Raw genomic sequence first — 23,141 nt, 5'->3', positions numbered from 1 at the left:
AATTGGCTCAGGAAGCAGAATTTTTAACAAACGCCCAAGATGATTCCTAAGCACATGGAAATATCACACTGTTTAGAGATTATTTTATCAAACCTCCTCTGACATATATATGATGACCCAGATACACACAAATTAGTTGGTATTTCAAGAAAGTACTAGAAAGGCCTCATGCCTTAGTAAGTCGCTTACATACAGTAACTGGTAGCTGTAAAACCAAAATCATTAACTGCATTTCAGGGAATTGTGCTCCATGAAAAAGCAATAATTAAACCTTTCATGTCTGTTGGAGCCTCTTAAAGCAAGGTTTCTACAAGGCTTCAGCTACCCCTGGTTCTGTTCTAGTCACTTAAAATACAAACATTCCAAGATTCCTACTCTTGTGAAACACATAGTCTATCTTATGTTATACTTTAAATTATAATCCCTCCTAAAGTTCTGTGTGAAATGGTATGTATATGCAACTCTATATAAGGGCTAAGAGATGGTCAAAAGACTTCAACAGATCTGAAATGGGATTAGTGGGTCTCCAGAATGCATGGAACCATTCCTATCCTTCCAGATTGTCTCCAGGGTGTGCTGTTCAAAGTTAGAATGCAAACAGAGTTCTCTGGTCTGGCTGTCATCGGGCATCATGGAAATTTCTGTGTTCTCCTTCATAACTCAGATAATGTTTGAGTTCTCTCTTCTGAGTTTAGCTTCCCTCCTAAACCAGGGTACAGGAGAATTCATATAGATGGCTCAACACAAGGAGATTTACCCACAGAAAAATCTTGGGGTCATATCCTCCTCGGAGCAACTCTGAATCCTAAATGACAGTGAGCTGCACAAACTTATTTAGAATACAGTTGACTGGAGGGTTGCTGTGTTGGGGCTGGTGATGAAGACAAACCTAGGCAGGGGGCACAGTCACAGTCCACACCTTCCCTGCCTTATTGCTTATCTGTCTGTTACATCAGGCCAGCTCTAGAGGCTGGAGAAAGCCTGGTGTAGGTGATTGCTGTGGTAGGTTGGATAATGGCCATCCAAGGACATCAAGACCAAATTCCTACAGCTTGTAAATTATCTTATTTGGAAAAAAAAAAAATTCTCAGATGTAATTAGGTTTAAAATTTTGAGATGGGTGTCACTTTGGATTATGAACCCTAAATGCCATCACAAATGTCCTTGTAGGAGAAAGGCAAGAGGAGACAACACAGAGAAGCCGAAGGCAATGTAACAGTGGAGGTGGGGACTGTCATGATGCAGCCAGAAGCCCAGGAAGGCCGAGGCAGCCACCATGAGCTGCAAGGGGAAGGAAAGATGCTCTCCTAGACTTCCTGGAGTGGGTATAGCCCTACTGGATTTTGGACTGCTGTCCTCCAGAACTGAGACAGAGTAAACTGATATTGTTTTAAGCCACCAAATTTTTGGCCATTTGTTACAGAAGCCTCAGGAAATCAATATAGTTGCCATGTTCCATACCATGTGCCTACTATGATAGACTAACTCTCTAGGTAGCTTGGCTGGACCTCAGCGGAGAGTTTTCAGTTTTCCTTTACTTGTTCATATATCTTTACAAAAGAGCTTTATCACCTGAGTAATGATACTTTTCTGTTCCTTTGAATATGAAATAACCTAAACTACTCTGTCCATGAGCTTCTGTTTTCTCTTCTTCAATAACTTCTAACATTGTTTCCTTCATCATCTGACCAGTGTGTGCTCAGAAATGCAAACTCCTTTTATTAAAGATCATGCAATACTTCATCAAAAGAAGACTCAAAAATAAAACAAGAATAAAATGTTTTTAAAAGATTATATTGAGAATTTTTTAAAAATTCTGTTTGTTTTGTGTGTAATGTGTGCTACTAATTCACTCCAAATAATTTGGTGGAACTAAAAACTATGGCATAAAATGAAAGACCAGTATTTTAACAAACATACTGTAATTTATGGATGTGTGATGAATTTAGTATGGACATAATTTTTAGTTCCTCCCATTGAAAGATCACATTGATTCCCTGTCCTTCCACTTAGAGCTAGCCTAAAATATCCTTTGATGAAAAAAACAATTTTCTCAACTAAAGTATAAATGGACATGCAACATTAGTTTCAGGTATACAACATGATTTGATAGGTGTACATATTGTGAATGATCACCACAGTAAGTTTAGTTACCATTATTTCTTTCTTGTGATAATAACTTTTAAGATCTACTCCCTTAGCAACTTTCAAATATGCAATGTTATTATTATCTATAGTCACCATGCTATATATTATATCCCGATGTCTGATTTATTTTGCTTGAGTGAAAGCATATGAGTGCCAGAATTTGGGCCTCAGGAGACTTTCCAGATTTTTTGTGTGCTCTCTTGGGGCACCGACCTGAAGCCAGCATGCAGGGAAGTGCGTCTAGCCTACTGGAGTGCCAGGGTTCCTGTGAGAAAAACTGAGTGTCCTTCCTCTAGAACTAACTGCCAGACCTGTCAATGAGCCCATTGTGCATCTTTCCATCTACAGTATTCTCCTTCTGAATTCAGCCAAAACCAGCAAAAGAACCATCTGACCATCTCAAAGAATTGTGGGAAATAATAAACGGCTTTTTATTTTTAAGCCACTAACTCTTGGGATGGTTTGTTATGCAGCAAAAGACAACTGAGGCAACTTCTAAGGACTATTTTCCTTCACAGAAACTTCCCTGTGGGAATTTCTATCACATTCTATTAAGAAAGCACACCCATTATTATAGACTGAATTGCAACCCCCCTCAAAATTCTTATGAAGTTCTAACCCTAGGAGCTCAGAATGTGACCTTATTTGGAGATAGGATGTTTTAAGAGGTAATTAAATTAAAATGAAGTCATTAGGGTGAGCCCTACATCAATATTTCTGGTCTCCTGAAAAGAAAAGGTAATTTGGACAGAGTCATGGGTGGAGTGAAGACTGTGTGACAACACAGGAGAAACCAGTCATTTACAAACCAAACACAGAGGCTTGGAACAGATCTTTCCCTCATGTCCCTCAGAAGAAACCAACCCTGTCAGTGAGCACCTTGATCTATGAATCTATGACTTCCAGCCATCAGAATTGAGAGAAATAAATTTCTGTTGTTTAAGCCACCCAATCGATAGTATTTTATTACGGCAGTCCTAACAAACAAATAAACACACTCATGTCCCCTTCCTCATGCACACACAGAGACGACCTTCACTGTTCCTTTTAAAAAATGAAAAAAAAAACAACAACACACAAAACACTAAAGTGAAAATGGTTTTGCCAAACTTGAATATTCACCTTTTTAATAGACTTGGCTTGCTCTCAAAGAATACAGATTTGCTTCATTGAGGCTCTCAAAGCAATTTCCAGAAGAAATTGCTCCCTAAATATTTTGAACAATGACAGGATAATTAGGAAATATATTGCTTTTTTGGACATTGAAGAGAAAAGCCCTATTTTTTTTTAAACAAAAATAATTTTTCTTTTATAGTCTCATTTTTTTAATGCATTTTACCTGGTTCCTCATCCGTATGTTTTGGTAATAGCTCTAGTCTGCATACATGTCTACATTAACCAGGGAAATAACATGCTCTCGGAGTTAAACAAATGCTCTATGAAAACCATGCCTCTAATTCAATTTATGAGTCCATTTAATCTAAAACAACTCTTTCTTCCCAACATTTGCCTCCACCTTTCTCGTACTCTGGCATTATTAGGTAAGTAGGAAAAAACTTTAATAGCAAGGATCATAGTGAAAAAAAATTTTTTTAAAAATCTGAATTGATGGGAAAAGGAGAGTGCCAGTTAGACAAAAACCCTAATAAAGAAAAATTAATGTTTGCATTCTCAGGTGGTTTCCATCTCGTTGCCTACCTTGCTGTCTCTCACAAGACATGTAAGTAAATGAAAGAGTTAGGGCTGCAGATTTAATAACTGTTGTTTGTGAAAGCATAGAGATACAATTCCCTATCGCCTTTTCTCCAGTGAAATCTCCGGTAAATTACTGTTCCATTCTGCATGAATCTACAATGATGCCAGTCACTGTATTAATGATTTATATCAAAGAAACAAAAATGTAACTTTTTCTCTAGTTTTCCCACTGGCAGAGTACTAGTTAATGTGACATTGTTAATATGTCTTTTCCCTTGACTGTGTTTGGTTTATCTGTAAATATCAGAGCTACTCCTTTCTAAGACAATGGCCTAGAAGGCTCAAAGAATATTAGCTCTGGGAAGAATTACAATAGTAATTCTTTGGCCTACTCAGCCAACACAAATCAACAAGTCTTTCTCTAAGTCAAAAGTGTCTTTCTCTAAACGCCCAGGTTAATATCTAATTGTCTCTACATGGTAGAAAATGGAAAGGTTGTCATGACAACTAGGTGGAAAGTTTAGCTAGAATAATGTTTTCTTTTAAAAGAATGAAGCAATTTCAAGCTTTTTAGTGCTATGTGGAATTATAAAAATTGCTTTATGTCCCCATTTATAGATTGCAGGAGGTGATTGATCATTTTCTGAAAACTGGCTTACAAATTCCCTTTACACCATTTACACCATTTTTGAAAAGAATTTTTTTCTTTTCTTCTTACATTTTTTTTGAAGCAGAACCCTACACTTGTGAATGAATCAAATATAGTTCTCTTGTTCATTAGTTCACTCAACCTTGAGCACTTGAATAAAATGGATATTTAGCTACAATTCATTTGATTGGTGTATTATAAAGCTGTCCTGTACATACATCTCTGGTTGCTAAATGAAGAGCACCAGTACTTTTGCTTCTCACTTTGCAAGATAGAAAATGAAATGTGTATCTTAAAATTTCCAAATGGAGACCCACTAACAAGACATGGAATAGCTCTGATCCTTGGAAAGGAACACACACAGTTGTTGTTTTTTATTCCCTCTCTCTCTTTTTAATAACATTTATTTTTTTTTCTCAAAATTTCTTTAATTATAGTTCCTCATAATTGCATAATTATTTCTAGAGCATGGCCTTTGGACATTATGCTTTACTATTCTGAATGCATAAGGAAATGAGTCCTTGGCTAAACCAGTAGATATTTCTATAACACTGGTGGTGCTTAGGCACAGCCAAAGGAGAGGGGTTCTTTGCAAAATATGTGTTTCTCAGGATACTGGCCTCAAAGTGAGGGGAAATTTTTGTGAATGCTATACACAAATTTTGGAATCACTGTATTTATCTTTCCTATTTAAAGATTTAACAGGAAAAGACTCAGTACATCAGAGTGAAATAGACTCCACATGAAAAGATCTAGAATCCAGAACTATACCTGTCACAAAGGCAGTGCAAGTGGACATGGAGCTGGGACATCCAATCCAGAGGATGGAAGGCAGTATCTGTGCAAAAGCAACAGAATTTTCCCTAAAGTATTTGGGGACAGCTCAGATCTCAGTGCAGGTATGAGGAGACACAGTACAGAGTAAGGGGCATTCTAGCCATTGTAATTGCTGAAAAGGGCAGTGAGATTTCAAAGGCAGAAAAGAGACAGAAGGAAAGTACCAGAAAACTTTATCTGAAGGGTCTGGCCACCAAACTGAGTTTTGGGGGCCATATTTTCCTCCTCTGAACAGGAACTGATTCGAGCTTGTCAAGGTCAGAATTCTAAAAATGACTGAGGCTATGTCTACTCATTTGGTCAAAACCAGAAACATAGTACCTTTCTTTGATTCCCCCAATTATCCCCTTACTCTCTCATTTTCCAGATTTAATCCTTTAGCAAGGCCTGTTTGTTCAATCCCCCATATGTATCTTCTTTGTATAAACATTCCCAGCCCACTATCTTCATTGACTGGGACTCCGAACAGCAACCCAGATTCCACTCTTTCTCCTCTCTCATCCCTCTACACAATACCCAGAATATTCTGTGAAAACATAATTCAAGTCACTTAATTCCCCTATTTAAGTATCTTTACTAGCTCCCCTGTGCACTTAGAACACAAGCCAAATTCCATCACATGGTACAAAGGCCTGCATGATTTTTTCCCTCTAGAAATCCCCAACTTTGTCCGCAGCCACGTCCTCCTTGATCACTCTGTGGATAACCACTCTCTCCTCGTTTGTGTTCTGGGAGCTGGGATGCTGCTGAGTCAGCCCAAGGGGCCAAGAGGTCCAGCCTTGCAAAGAAGTAGAACTCTATCAGTTGGGAATAAGGCACAGCCTGACTGCGTTCTGAATGTGGACTTTCGTTCCCTCTCCCCTATCGCCCCAGTTTAGACTCCGTAATTATTCTGCCAATAGCACAGAAGCATACAAGCCAGTGAAGTGGTTTGGATACAAGGAAAGGGCCCTCATTGTCGGAAATCTTTATATGAAAAAGAATTGGCTCAAGCTAGAATCCTACGGTCTTGACCGAATCTTGTACTAGAATCTTGGCAATGCAAGTCACACTAACTGAAGTGATTAGAAAGACGCAGGATGAATGAATCCAAAAGAAGGCCCTGGAGATTAAGGCAAGAAACACAGTGACTAGAGGAAACGGAATCAAAAGTAAACATCTCCCCACTGCACCTTGGGGCTGACGACACAAATCTGGAGGGGCCCTGTCCCTGCAGGCATCATTCCTCTGAAGAAACTTAAGCACACGGCAAAGCGATTAGAAGCAGCACATGGAGAGCATAGCAAGTGCCCCCCTCACTACCTTAATCAAAATATTTCCCTTTTATGAGGAGCTCATTTAGAGGAGATGTAACAAGCTAGTGTCACCTCGATTCTCCAGGGTTAGAGTCGTGTCACGTGAGTCTGCCAGCACATCATGCTCCAGTTTCAGCCTATTTCCTCACTGCCTAGAGTAGACAAGGCTGTCACTTAGAAGATGAAATATATTTGCAAATTAATTAACTTTGTCCAGCAACTGGAGAATTAGATTTCTGTTAAGGGTTCTGTCTGAGTGATGGATTCTCAAGACATTGAAGGAATTAAATACCACTTTTTTTTTTCTTTCCACTTTTTCTGCAATAGGATCATGAGGCTATCATTGTTCCACTTCTTTCATCCATCTTCCACTTATTACCCCATTTCACCTTCAAAGCCAGCAGAATTTGCTTTGGTAGGTGACGACTCTTGTGAGGATTTTTAATCTCTGTAAACTCCTTAACAATTCATTACAAAACCAAGAAGCTAACAAACATTAGGTTGAAGAAGAGTAGGAGGAAGCTGTATCAAAACAGCACCTCGCAAGGATTTCCTTTCCTTGACTGGCTCTTTGTTCTGATTTTGAAATGCACAGAGGAAGGAGGCCAGCAGAATCTAAAATGGAGACAAGGGTTTACAGAATCCTGGATATGCAATGAAGCCCATTAAGGGATTTTTGCAATTAAAAATCTCAGGCAGGGAAGAAGCATTTCTGGTTCTCTCTTGACCAGTATAAAAGCACAGCTGCATATGGACGTGCTTATTTCTGCTCGCTTTGGATTTAGAACAGCATATACAAAGCATGATTTTGATGACAGTGGCATACAGTCTTAGGGGACTACTGCCCTAATGAAAATCAAGAAAGTTGGGAGAGAGAGAGAGAGCATTTCAAGGGCATGTCTACTCAGATTCAGGTTAAAAATCAGATCCTGAAATATCGTCCTTCTCTTTTTCTCCCTCTCTTTTAATATGGAGGAAGTACCAAAGAATTGTGACTATGCCTAGTATCTTAAATTCTTAATAATTTATCCCTGGCAAATGAACAAGGTAAACAAAAAACATGCTCACTGGGAGACCACAGTCAAATGGTGACTGTGTGCATATGACTCATTTATGAACACAGAGCTCACATCTGTCAGTCATCCCAGGTGAAGAGAACTAGAAATTGAAATCTTTTTTGTGTGTATTAATTTTAATTAAATTTTTTAGGAACAGAATGAAGAAAATATAAAGAAAGGATCATAGAGTCAAACAATCTGCTCAATAGAATTAAATTTTAGCTCCTTGAAGACCAGAATAGTATCTTTCCATTGTGTGTATCTGGGTCCAAGCAGGGCGCCTGAACTGCTGTGAACATGCAGTAAACACCTGAATGAGAGCCACCAATCAGTCCATCTCTGGGAGGAGTTTCACCCAATAGCAATGATTAGTACTTTTTTTTCTGTTCTTACAAAATCTATCTCAAACTTAAGGGGTATCCAGCAGCCAAATCATCAAGAGCAACTTCTTGGTGTTGTGTCAGTCAGTTATTTCAGAGAAATGATTCAACTAAACAGAACAGGGTTGTCTACCCCTTAATGATTCCGAAAGATAGAACTAGGTTAAATCTGGCAGCTTTTTCTGAACTCAATAAAATTAGGCCACTCTAAGAAAAGTAAAGCTTTAACGTCCCAGAGAATGGTCATTTAGATCACTAGTTCCCTGTGCACGTGTGCACAAACGCCTGAGTGGCAGTGGAAGTGATACACTGCTAGGAATGCCCCCTGGGGGTGAAACACAGTACCCCTATTCAGACACTAAACATTTACTCTCACTATTTCTTTAAACATCTCTTTTTTACTATGTGATTCTTACAGCATTTCCACTTAGTAAAAGAATATTTTGCGTCATGTCAAACTGTCTGAGTTTTACTAGCCTTAAACAACTGACACACTTAAAGCATTCGATACTCATACAGCGATTCCGTTTTTCTTTCAGTACAATATTCAGTCCATCACATGAAGATATTCAAGACTGCTATAAAACAGGCTTTGTGATAGATGATTTTGCCCAACTGTAGGCTCATGTAAGTGTTCTTTATATTTCAAAAGTTTGCTTATAACATAGATACATTTTATTTTGCTAAATACTCCATTCTACTTCAGGCTTCCAACAGTGACAAGTAACCCTTGAATTTTCTATCACTGTAATAGATTCAAATCTATGATAGGGTATAAATACACTGAGGGTAAATATTTGTAAGTATTCCTTACTATGTACTCGCCTGTAGGTAAGCAGATTTCTCTTTGTGCTCTCCATTTCATTATAGCTGAGCCCTGATATTTAAGGCTCTTGGGAAATTAGAAGATAAAATTTGGACAAGTTCCTCAGAGAAGAAGGAAATGAAGGGACGGGCCTTACAGCTGGTGGGCTATAGAAGGAGAAGGGAAAGTAAACAAGTGAGAGAAATGGCTTCTGACTATAATGTGTTGGAAAGGTTGAAGAGAAATCTACCATCAGTAGTAGATTGTGTGCCCCTGTTCTTAACTTTTTTGCCTGGAAAAAGAGCTGGTCCAACTCAGGGAGGGTGGAGAAAATTGGCTAGAGAGATGATTCTGAGGTAATGCTTCCTGCTCCCTGGCTCCTACATATGACACACAGCAGGTATAGATGTGTGTGTGGGTCCTGCTGAATAGATGTGAGGGTGCTCAGAAGACAGATAAATCACCAAGGGCCCAGGGTTGGAATGAAGAGGCAGACAACTAGAACCAGTGTCCAGCAGTTCCTATCAATACACCGCTCCCAAAGCCCATGCAGGACTGGAGAAGATACCTGTGGTTACCAGACCACAGCCTAGACCAGATGAGCCACTCCACAGCAGAAATGAGCACTGCTGTTGACCTTCAGGCCCCATTCCAAGACTGTATTTCCTGCATCCCCTGGTAGCCAGATGCCACAATAGGCCACCTCAGGAGAAGGTGTTGTGAATGTATATTGCACTTTGGATAGTCCCCAACTTCATGATGGTTCAACCTAAGATTTTTCAAATTTACAAGGGTGTGAAAGAGACAGTGCATTCATCAGAGACCACCAGCAACATGTGGTACAACCCTCTCTTGTGAGGCTAGGCAACAACTGTGAGCTACAGCTCCCAGTCAACCACAGGATCACAGGGTTAAACAACTGATAGACTTACAAGCATTTGATACTCATACAGCCATTCTGTTTTTCTTTCAGAGCAGTATTCAGTCCATCACATGAAGATATTCAACACTGTTATAAAACAGGCTTTGTGGTACATGATTTAGCCCAACTGTAGGCTTATGTAAGTGTTCTGAGCACGTTTAAGGTAGGCTAAGTTAAGTTTGATGTTTAGTAAGTGAGGTGTATTAAATGCATTTTTTGATTTACCACATTTTTAACTTACAATGGGTTTATTAGGAAGTTCCCCATCATAAGTTGAGGAAGATCTGTATGTATCTAAAAGACACCTGGATGTCCAAAATAGACTAAACTAGAAGAGAAACTATTAATGGTTAACCATGTCCTCCTCACTCCTCCTAATCTCAGTCTACTGAGCACAGTAGACTTCTCCCAGAAGACTGGGAGAAGTATTAGAGCAACTGCAGAAAACTTAGAAGTGACAAATCTCATTGTCATTTGATAATGTGTAATGTCATTTAATAGTGTGTACATTTCCAAATCAATTCAACCCAATTGTTCTACTATCCTACTTCCCTGTGCACATGTGCACAAACTATCCTCTCAACTAATACCCTTTTCCTTGAGTTCCTTGAACAGAATCCTATTCCCCTGATGGTTAGAGAAGGTTGTCAGCATTCCTTCCTCACAGCTCAGCAAAGGACCAGTTGGCATATCATGTTCAGATATCAAGAAGCAGAACCTCTTCACAGCCTCTCTCCTCTTCCATTCTGGATGACAGGAAGGGTAAGAGCCACCAGCACACACTGGGTTCAGAATCACAAATGTCTTTTTCCCCCCTAAAAATTAACCATCTCGTAGGAGCTATGTCATTTTTTTTCATATAAGCTGCTAACATTCCCTCCTCCTCCTCTTTTATCTAGTCCTGATTTTGTTTCTACCCCCCTCCCCCAACACACAGCATAAACTTTAATGATGAAATTTCATGCTCAGCCAACTTCTTTATGGCCACTTAAGAAGCATCAGTGAGGTTATACCTGCTCTTGGGAGCATTGATGCCTGTTTCTTATTGTGTGTGGGTGGCTGAGGGTAAAGAGTGGGTGGTCAAGCACTAAGCAGCAGATTCCTTCCACCCTAGTGCTTACTCTCTGCTTAGCACATAAAAACATTCTATCCCTGTATACAAAGAATAAGAGATAGTGACTTATGAGCTTCTATATTGAAGCCTATAGTTTAAAAATCCCCTATGTTTGTATTTATTCATTCATTCATTCAATGTTATTCATAACCTTGCTTCATTCTTTGTTCTTTGCTCTTTGTACTGATGCTTTAAGTGATGAGTTTCAGCATGCTGACACTCTGGGCACAGTGCATTGCTCTCTGTGTCTTTCCTTAAGGTATCTCTTATACCCAAAACATATCTCTATGGCTCTGTGATTTTCTCAACATTAGCATAGCTCTTTTCATTTTCCCTGTAATCCTTAAAATTAGTGTATTCAATTAACCTCACTTTCAGATGCATAAGCAAGATGTCCCACACTCTACTAACATTTAACTACAGAAAACAATTCTATTTCACATATTAAAATGTCTGTATTTTAAGTTTATTTAGCCGAATTAAGCATGCGTATCTAACCGTGCAAGTTGTAGTTGTATAAGTACACTCGTTGCATTATGCTGCTAGTGTCATCATTTTAATCTAGTGTAGTGGACTGAAAAGTAAAGATTGGGATTATATTTCACCAGTGGCTGAGTTATCATGAATGAGTCACTTCACCTCTTTGAACCGTAGTTTCCTCTGGAACATCAATCGACAAGTCATTACTTATACCAATAACTTGGACTCAGTGCTGTTGTGAGGTCGAATGAGAAGGGGTGTGAGCTCTTTGAAACAACAACAAAATAGGATAAGGGAGAGGTCTCTCTGACCATATTGCCGGAGCAGGGTGACAGCCAGATCTGAGCGAGGAGCGGGAGGTGGGACTTTGGCTGCCTGTTTGTTTACGGTCCACACATGCCCTGTTAGCTGTTCTTGGGGGATGTGAGAATGTAGATAAAAGACAAAAGATGGGCAAAAGCTGACTAGATCCATTATGGAGGAACAATTAATCCAAACTTCACCACAAAGTTCATTATACTCTCATTACCTTAACACTAGCTTTGCGGTTTTGACCTCCCCTGCAGGCAGCAAATGCCATGACAGTTACGGTGAGAACCGCATAAAGCCATAAACTCCAGTGCCCAGCATGAGGGCAGAGTAAGACCAAACTAGAGAAGACTCTGTATCCTTGGAAGCCTATTCCCACTTGGTACATATTCATCCCCTTTTACATCAAAATGCTCTCTATTGTATCTTCCATGTGTGTGTCGCTCTCTCCTCTTTCTCCCTCCCCTCCTCTCCAGCCAACACTCAACTCTTGAGTACATACTTTCACTTTTCTTTAACCTCTTATTTTCCAATAAATTTCTAAAGTTCAACTGCTTTTGTACCCATTGAGTTATCTTGCCTATGGCCAGACCTGGCATCACCTTAATCGGGAGGCCTAGATGACATTTCCATATTAGTAAAAGTAAGGAAAGCTATCATGTGAAGGAAAGAATTATAAACTAAGCCTATTTTATATATGCTGCAAGTTTTGTGTAATAGCTCTTGTAAACTGCTTCTCCCTCTATGTCTTTTCCTTGCTGCCCTGTACCACTTGGTGTAAGAAGAAACTAACTAGTAAAACAAATAGAATTAATCACTTTAGAATTAAGTAGCCCCTGCGACATGCCTTACTTTTTAAAATACAGAAACAGTGTAAGATTAGGTCTGTAGTATCCATGAGTCTACATGGTGTTAAAAACTATAAAATGGTATAATCTCAGGGATCTTAACTGACCCATCTAATACATGAGTCCCCTCTACAGTGGGACCCCTAATCCACTGTCCAGCCAACTCTTAGATACCTCCTGTGACAGGAATATTATTACCTTGCAAACCAACTTATTTTCCCCTTTCTGCTGTTCTGAATGACAGTTTCCCTTGTAAGAACTTTTCCAGTAGCATCCACCTCTCTACCTTTAATTCTACCCTGTGGCTAACTGCTTTACAGTGAAACTGCTGGGTGAATGCATTAAAGTTCAGAGAGGGAAGATGAAGCTAGGATTGTAGCAGGTAAGGAAAGGTTGGTCTAGGTTTGGAAGAATACCCAGGATTTAAATAATTAAAGGAGAAAATGCATAATCCAATACAGGGAAGAGCACAGCCAAGGCTCAGAGTTAAAAAAAGGATGGTGACAGGCTCAGGGACCCCTCTCTCAGAACTACCTGTGCTTTGAAAGGGGCAAACTGCAGAGAGCAACACTTTCATTACAAATGAGGACCAGATCTAATGGTAAAGTTGGCGATACTTCTGCACATTTCACTTGGTCTCAAAACTCTCCCTCTAAAAAGAGGGAGGCAGTGCACATTTTTGGAAGCCCAGAACTACTTCAGAGAGGAATTTTCTGCCTTAGGGAGTCATTTCATATAATGCCACCAACTGAGATTTATAGCAGCCCTGTATTTTCACATATCAGGAAACAATTAGGTTGCGTATCTGACCTTCTGATTTTGATAAACTTAGACAGCTAATGAGCCACAGGTGCACTTGCAGTGGGTGGAGAAATCCAGATATGCAGTGCTTCTGAGAGCCGAGGTGGGGTTACATCATGTCCTCTAAAACAGTTTCTGTCCAGTGACCATGGCTGAAACCTGCTGTGGTAGGGAATTTTCAGTAGCAGTGGCCAGGAGCTCTGTGTCCAATAAACTAAGGAAGAATTCACGATGTCTAGGGATATGTACACATTCTAAAATTCAGAGTAAAATAAAATGCTTCCTGATTCACAGAAAAAAAGAAATTGCCTTAAATAAAATACAAAGATAACAGTCACATCCCTATTTTAACCCATACTGTCTTCCAAACCATTCTTGAATTATTTTGGCAATTTTTCCAATCATCTCAGAAAAAAGACTTTCACATGAACAATTTTCCTAGACCGTGAAATTTGCACCTTCTAAAGATACACTCAAATCTAATTAGGTTCAGGAGACTATGAAAACCTAATCTTTTTGCCCAAAACTCATCTTCCCCCCACCACAAACACTCAACTCCTAAAACAAAAAGTGAGGTGGTAAATTCCATGGGTTGACAGCTTGGGAAACCCAAGAGAACTCTGTACAATATTTTACTGCATAAAGCAGATTTTAAAAAAGTAAATCTTTCTGGCTGTAAGAAATACACCACCATTCTCTATAACTTTACTACCCCCACAATTTTGGCTGTGAAGCTAATCAATATCCTATTATGATAAGGCACTGCAGGTTCTCTGGGGAATTTTAATAGTCTGTAGAGTGGAGAGATTCCTAAAGTAGAACTCAAACATGAATTATTTTTACTTGCATATATGTGTTTTTCTTGGTGTTATTTTTTTCCAGCGGCACTATAATATGTAAATATCATATAGCACTTGGCAATAAAGGAATATATTGACAACAGTTGGTACTTCAAATTATTCAGGATTCTGTTTTGATTCTATAATACAAGGTTGAGTGAATGACTGCATTATTATGAGGAGGCATAAAGTAGGTAGTGGGTGATGAAGGAGAGGCCACTGAGTTGGGGATCCCATGACTAGCTTTCTAGTAAGAGCAGCCACCATTTACTGAGAGCTTACTGTGGGCCAAGCATTGTGTAGTTTCCTAATATTGTATCATTTAAACCTCAAAAGGTAGATACTGATATTGTCCCAAATTTACAAAAGAGGAACTGAAACTAAAGTGATTCAGACAGAACTTGTTTCAGGTCATTCAGCAATAGAGTCAGAGCCAGGCTTCAGTTCCAGGCTGTCAGACCCCAAAAGCCCACACTCTCAGCTCCCCATTAACCACTGACCCTTGCCATGTGCCTACTGCATGGCTGGGTTATCCTTCTGTGTCACCATTTCCTCATCTGTTAAATGGGGATGTAAAGCTGTAGTGAAAAGGAAATAACATTATGTAAATGAAAATGCTTTGTCAATGGGACAGCATAAAGGGGTTTTAATAGTGCTGCACTTAATGTTAACTCACTAAAGTAAAACAAGGAAGGTCTGCAAGTTGCGAATCCATTCTCCTCTGATTATTTATTAACATGGAAAAATCTTCTACAGTTGCTCTGAAATCTGTGACTGTGTGGTATAACCCACTCAAAAACAGCTGTGCATGTGGGGGTGACTCCTGGGCACTGATCTGTGGCCTCCACATCACAGGGGACCTTAAAGCAAATCTCAGGAAGGCTTAAGGCAAAAGGAGTGGCCTCTAAAAGTAAATAACAGAGCTCATATAACTAGAGAAATTTATTAGTTGTGAAAATGCTGCAATATTTCCACATCAATTAAAGAAATCAAGCCACCCCCTAGTGCTTCTGCTGCATCCCACTCTTCAGCTGTGGCCACCAGGGCGCCTCCCCAGGGACCTCCCCATGCTCCAGCAGCGACACTAACCTGGGGCTTAGGGAGGGGTGTCAGGGACTGGGCTGTAACTGCCTCTATTCTGATTGGCTGGGCCTCAAGACACTTTGGTTGTTTAAATGTTTTTAACACAAGCTCTGGAAAGCCTGTTGATGAAAGATAACATTTCAATCCTTATCCTTAACATTCTTATGTTTGCATCTTATTAGAATAAGAGTGAGTGAGTTCTTTCCATTGCTAGGGAGGGGAGCTGCTTTCCAAGCCTCCAGACTGTCTCCACCAGCCCTTTCCTAAGCATACTTCACTTGAGAAGCATCATGAACAAGCTGTTTTGTGCCAGCCTGTTTGCTTGTTGCCTCTCTCCCTTGAGGGCTAATGCTTTTTTTCATTTGTTTGTTTTGTTTTGTTTTTATTTTGTTATCATTAATATAATTGCATTGTGGTTACTAGACCCACCATTATCAAGTCCCCACCACATAACCCTATTGCAGTCACTGTCCATCAGTGCAGTAAGATGCTATAGAGTCACTACTTATCTGCTTTGTGCTATACTGCCTTCCCTGAACCCCCAACATTACATTATGTGTGCTAATCGTAATGTCCCTTATTCCCCTTATCCTTCCCTTCCCACCCATCCTCCCCAGTCCCTTTCCGTTTGGTAACTGTTACTCCATTCTTGGGTTCTGTGATTCTGCTGCTGTTTTGTTCCTTTGGTTTTTTTCTTTGTTCTTATGCTCCACAGATGAGTGAAATCATTTGCTACTTGTCTTTCTCCACCTGGCTTATTTCACAGAACATAATACCCTCTAGCTCCATCCATGTTGTTGCAAATGGTAGGATTTGTTTTCTTCTTATGGCTGAATAATATTCCATTGTGTATATGTACCACATCTTCTTTATCCATTCATCTACTGATGGACACTTAGGCTGTTTCTATTTCTTGGCTATTGTAAATAGTGCTGCGATAAACATAGGGGTGCATCTATCTTTTTCAAACTGAGCTCCTGCATTCTTAGGGTAAATTCCTAGGAGTGGAATTCCTGGGTCAAATGGTATTTCTATTTTTATTTTTTTGAGGAAACTCCATACTGCTTTCCACAGTGGCTGAACTAATTTACATTCCCACCAGCAGTGTAGGAAGGTTCCCCTTTCTCTGCATCCTCCCCAGCATTTGTTGTTGTTGGTCCTTTGGATGGTGGCCATCCTAACTGGTGTGAGGTTATATCTCATTGTGGTTTGAAATTGCATGTCTGTGATGATTAGCGATGTGGAGCATTTTTTCATGTGCCTGTTGACCATTTGAATTTCTTCTTTCAAGAAGTGTCTGTTCAGATCCTCTGCCCATTTTTTAATTGGATTACGTGCTTTTTCTTTGTTGAGGTGCATGACCTCTTTGCATATTTTGGATGTCAACTCCGTATCAGATATGTCATTTATGAATATATTCTCCAATACTGTAGGATGCCTTTTTGTTCTACTGATGGTGTCCTTTTCTGTACAGAAGCTTTTTAGTTTGTTATAGTCACACTTGTTCATTTTTGCTTTTGTTTCCCTTGCTCAAGGAGATGCATTCATAAAGAAGTTGTTTATGTTTATATTCAAGAGATTTTTGCCTATGTTTTCTTCTAAGAGATTTATGGTTTCATGACTTACATTCAGGTCTTTATTCCATTTGGAGTTTACCTTTGTGTATGAAGTTAGACAGTAATCCAGTTTCATTCTCTTGCATGTAGCTGTCCAGTTTTGCCAACACCAGCTGTTGAAGAGGCTGTCATTTCCCCATTGTATATCCATGGCTCCTTTATCGTATATTAATTGGCCATATATGCTTGGGTTTATATCAGGGCTCTCTATTCTATTCCACTGGTATATGGGTCTGTTCTTGTTCCAGTGCCAAATTGATTACTGTGGCTTTGTAGTAGAGCTTGAAGTTGGGAAGCAAGATCCCCCACCCCTGTTTTATTCTTCCTTCTCAGGATTGCTTTGGCTATTTGGGGTCTTAGGTGGTTCCGTGAATTTTAGAACTATTTTTTCCAGTTCATTGAAGAATGCTGTTGGTTTTGTGATAGGGATTGCATTGAATCTGTAGATTATTTTAGTCAGGATGGCCATTTTGATAATATTAATTGTTCCTACCCAAGAGCATGGGATGAATTCTTTAATTTCTCTTAAGAGTGTCTTATAGTTTTCAGAGTATAGGTCTTTCACTTCCTTGGTTTTATTATTTTATTATTTTTTTATTTTTTTATTTTATTTTATTTTATTATTTTTGATGCCATTGTGAATGGAATTGTTTTCCTGATTTCTCTCTCTCCTAGTTCATTGTTAGTGTATAGGAAAGCCACAGATTTCTGTGTATTAATTTTGTATCCTGCAATTTTGCTGAATTCATATATTAGTTCTAGTAGTTTTGGAGTGGATTCTTTAGGGTTTTTTATGTACAATATCATGTCATCTGCAAACAGTGATGGTTTGACTTCTTCCTTATCAATCTGAATGCCTTTTATTTCTTTGTGTTGTCTGATTGCCGTGGCTAGGACCCTCATTACTATGTTGAATAAAAGTGGGTAGAGGGAGCATCCTTGTCTTGTTCCTGATCTTAAAGGAAAAGCTTTCAGCTTCTCACTCTTAAGTATGATGTTGGCTGTGGGTTTGTCATTTATGGCCTTTATTATGTTGAGGTACTGGCCGTCTATACCCATTTTGTTGAGAGTTTTTATCATGAATGGATTTTGAATTTTGTCAAATGCTTTTCCAGCATCTATGTAGATGATCCGGTGGTTTGTGTCCTTCTTTTTCTTGATGTGGTGGATGTTGATGGATTTTTTAATGTTGTACCATCCTTGCATCCCTGTGATGAATCCCACTTGATCATGGTGTGTGATCCTCTTGATGTAGTTTTGTATTCACTTTGCTAATATTTTGTTGAGTATTTTGCATCTATGTTCATCTGAGATATTGGTCTATAGTTTTCTTTTTTTGGTGGGTTCTTTGCCTGGTTTTGGTACTAGAGTGATGCTGGCTTCATCAAATGAGTTTGGAAGTATTCTCTCATCTATTTTTTGGAAAATTTTAAGGAGTATGGGTAGTATGTCTTCTTTAAATGTCTGACAAAATTTAGCAGTGAATCCATCTGGTATGGTAGTTTTGTGCTTGGGTAGTTTTTTGATTACCAATTCAATTTCATTGCTGGTAATTGGTCTGTTTAGATTTTCTGTTTCTTCTTGGGTCTGCCTTGGAAGGTTGTATTTTTCTAGAAAGTTGTCTTTTTCTTCTAGGTTATCCAGTTTGTTAGCATATAGTTTTTCATAGTACTCTAATACTTCTTTGTATTTCTGTGGTTTCCGTAGTGATTTTTCCTTTCAAATTTCTGATTCTGTTTATATGTATAGATTCTCTTTTTCTCTTTATAAGTCTGGCTAGGGGTTTATCTATTTTATTTATTTTCTCAAAGAAAAAGCTGTTTGTTTCATTAATTTTTGTATTGTTTTATTCTTCTCAATTTTATTTATTTCTTCTCTGATCTTTATTATGTCCCTCCTTCTGCTGACTTTGGGCCTCATTTGTTCTTCTTTTTTCAGTTTCAGTAATTGTGAATTTAGACTATTCATTTGGGATTGTTATGCCTTCTTTAAATAGGCCTGGACAGCTATATATGTGCTTATGCTGTTTTATTCTTAGTGTCTAATGCAGGGACTCAATTATGGTGACATGAGATAAAATATTAACACTGGGAAGAGACATTGAGGAACAAGTGGAGACAGGGGCCAGGAGCTACCTTGTGGTGCTGTCTGAAACGCCAGCTCACTGACCTCAAAGTCAGAGGTGGGACACCTGATTTTCTGAGCATTTTCAAAATTCAACTTTCGTTAATGTTCCATGTCATATAAATTTAGTTAAACATTCCTGTTTCACAACACAATTGGGAAAACTCTGGGATTTCCCTCAGATGTATTGACTCAGAATCAAACAGATCTGTGTTTAAAGTCTGTTCCCACTTAGAAGTCGTGTGATCTCTGGTAAGAAACAGACTCCCTGAGCTTTCCTTTCCCACTCATGTACAGTGGGACTCATCACATACACCTAACTGAATGAGAAATCACTGAAAAGCAAAATATGTGAAGAACACTGAGTATTAGCTAGTCCTCAGTGAATGATGGTTACCTCCTTTTTATATAGCATTTTAGAATAAAACTTACATAACCTTTATTAGAATAGCATGGAAAATTATGAAGGAGGAGATTAAACTTCAGTTTTAAAGAGGAACCTGAGACTCAGCTATACAAAGTGACTCACACAGTCTCATGCAGTGGTAAGCAGAAGGGCCCAGTGCTCCGTTCCATGCGTTGTTGAGTCTGTGGTACTCTCAACCTCCAGCGCACAGGGCCCTTTATACAAAGTGGTAGGGCTTTACATCTCTTGGACAGCCACTGCACCCTACATAGTCCTTTGTCTTGTTACATACAGAGGTAGCCCAGTGTGGTGGGAAGGGTATAGCATGCAAAAGCACCAAAGAGAATTGAAGGTCACAGTCTTCTTGCTGCCAGTTTGTAGTCCTGGATGAAATACATCTTTTCTCTGCACCTTCATATCCTCATCTGCAAAATGCATGCATTATGATTATCAATTTAGGTAGCATGTGTCCAGGAGGTTTGTAGCCTCTGAATGACCACCTATGTGTCTGTGACATAAACATCACACCCTATGTGGCACAGTTACATTCCTCCAAAGATGCAAGCTCTGCCTTAGTGGGTACTTAATTTCATCATAAGGTCACAGGTCCTTTGCAGCCCATTACTCTCACTTCTGAGTCTAACAGGTAAGATAAAGAACTGCTTTTATCTTCTTGAAAGTGATTACTTTAAAAATACTATTAGTTATTCCTAATACTAGAAGTCCAAATGTGATGTGCAGGAGACTCTGAGATTTAAATATGAAGGCTGTTATGCCAGAAACACACACTAGTCAGGTTACCTACACCTCACACATGTTGACATTGTGCTACTTGCTCCTGGTGGCAGCATTCCAACAGTGGGCACCAGCCTTCTGAGCCTGCTGCATGTGCTGTGCAGTAATTGCTAAGTCAGTGTATGTGAGTCCACCTGGACCTGAAGCATTATAAAAACAGACACAAGGAAGCAGATTTAGTTTCTGATTTTCAAGGACATAGGAGATCTTATGGGGCAGTTGTTTCTAATATCACTAGAATTGAATTTAGTTACTCAGAAAAGCACTTTGCTGGGTGGTGAAGAGGCAAATAAAATAAGATAAATGCTAGTTCCTGATCCTAATATAATAGTTATTTTAGTGGTAAAGAAATGCATGCCCGTTGATCTCTCCATAGGTACTGGATCTAATCAACTGAAGTGTGACAAAATCATCCTTTGATACAAGTGATTTTGAACAGAGCCCCTCACAGCATTCACCTGGTTTTATGAAAAGAACTACAACTTTTGCTGTAGAAGATGCTGGCATTGCCCCACCCATATGCCCCTTAAACACCTCAGAGGTCACTGGTGGCAGCCATGGACAATTCTCTGAGCCTGTGCAACCTCTGCCTGCCTTCTCTGGCCATGAGAATGGTCCTCCTATATGCAGAGCAGATGGTCGTGCAGAGACGTTGGTGCTTCCAGAAGTACTCCTCAACCAAGGACAAAAGGGAGTTTGTGGGTAGATACTGCACCTTCCTTGCCCACTGGAGTGACAGTTCTGAGGCGCATTCTACATGGTCATGCAGAGGGTCGCCAGCAGGTTTGAGCCACCACTGCTCACAGTGGTCCCGGATTTATTAATGGACTCTTTATTGGCTTAAACCCAAATACATTTCTCAGAGTCTTATTCAGGAACATCAACTAAGCCATCTTTATTATAATGAGAATAAACTTTGTTTTGAGTATTCAAGCCAATGTATATACAGCTCACAGGAGCTCAGTAACTTCTGCCCTATAATTTCTGTTTCCAACCCCCTTGAGTATACCCATTCTGGGACTAGGCAATAAGTGTGTCTCAGTTTATGCTGTTTCTTTAATTCTGATGACTTCTTCTGGGCTATGGAATTGCAAACTAACTAAAAGTGATCTCGTAAATATCCTAGAATTGTTTAATTTAACTCTATCACCATATCTTACTTTGTGTTCCACCTGCCGATCTGGACTTGGTAAAGTTGTCACCTTGACTTTCAATAGAGACTTCTAACTACAGATTGTTCTTCTAGCACTGAATTTTGGTTTATAGCTCTTTCTCCACTAAAATATCATTTTGCCAAGTTTATTTTCCAACTTTGGCCATTATGGGGAATACTTGGAGTCCAAATTAGAGCAAACCCTAACTCTCCATGCAGGTGACGCTTCAAAGATCATTACTGGGCTATATTCCCCAGACCCCTGCACCTGAACAGTACTGTTTTGCTCAATATTTGCTGGTTATACAATGTAAGGGAATATTATGCTCAAGTAATTTATATTCATGCTCTGGAAAAATAAATAGGCAAGCATTTGATTCACAGAGAATCAGAGACTTTCTCATCTATTTGCGAGCTGCCTAATGAGGGGGATGTTTAGTCAGTAATCAGCCACAGTAGACAGAAGTTACCTGGTAGATGACAGATCAGGAAAACAAGAGTTCACATGGACATAAAAGGGAGAGCAGCCTCCATCAGGGCAGGGGGAGAAAATAATGAGGTCTTGGCAAAGGATAGGCAGCTATCAGAAATGATGCAAAGAAGGAAATAAAATATCCTGAAGACTGTGATATACAATGATACAAAAACATGATACACTAGTATATGCAATATGTTCTTTCTTTGAATCTTCAAAAACCCTGTATTTATAGATATCAGAACCTCCTTTACAGCTGGGACAAGAAACCCCAATTAAATGACTCATTTGTATTGAAATAGAAGGTGACAGCCAGGGTCTATAGAACTATTTGACTCTATAGTCAGGTCTTTTCCCCTGACACAACACTTCAAACAAACATTTTTAAAGCAATCATTTCACAATATAGATGTCTATCAAAACATCACATGACATACGTTAAATATATAAAATTTTTATTTATCCATATTTTGATTAAGTTGGGGGAAAAAAACAGTCAAAAAGATTAGCTGGGTCAAGGTGCCTACCTTTTATAGGCACAAATCTGTCCCCTGACAGAGCAGGTTACCCTGAGAATATAGGCAGTCCAGAGCCCACAGATGCAAGAAAGTACACAGATGTGCCTGAAGAAATGCCTGTTGGTTCTGACAGATGGGAGGTCAAAAAGAAAGGACTCACTTCTCTGAGTCAAGAAGATGTCACGTTGCACCACATACTCTTTATGGCAGCCCCCACCCCCCACCATCCAAGGCATCTGTACTGAAACCAACATTACTGACAGCATTTTAAAAAATGAAGTTAAAGAGGTTCTAGGTAGGGAAATCTCCACCTTCTCACAGGATAGTAAGCTCTAGTGGGTAAGAAAATACTGAGAGAGGGCATTCAGGAAGATTCCTGTGAGTCTGGGTAAGTGAGCATCAAAGTGGGGTATCAGCATATGAGCGTCATTCAGTGAGAGTAAATATAAGGTAACATGTTTCGGGGAAAATTATCCAAACCACAAGATTGTGGGCTCCAAGCTATCACTGACAGTCTGAAAACAATGGCTGAAAATGCCGACCAGGTCAAGAGACCCATGAAATGCTGTGCTTCCTCATGGAGCTTCGACGAACAGAACCACAAGCATGACCCATCCTTGCACTGGAGATAGAGCAAAAAAAGACATACTGTGCGACCTTCTGGGTGTATCATGCATTTGCTCATCACTCTCCAGGACACAGAATGTAACTGGGCCAGATCCAGACTAAGCAGCATAGTCAGAGTGGAGGGGTTTCCCCTGAAGTTGATGTAATTAAGGATTTTCCATCTG

The sequence above is a fragment of the Manis javanica genome, chromosome 3, assembly GCF_040802235.1.
Source record: "Manis javanica isolate MJ-LG chromosome 3, MJ_LKY, whole genome shotgun sequence".
Taxonomy (NCBI): Eukaryota; Metazoa; Chordata; class Mammalia; order Pholidota; family Manidae; genus Manis; species Manis javanica.
The sequence above is the reverse complement of the archived record's forward strand: the minus strand, read 5'-3'. Positions refer to the sequence as shown.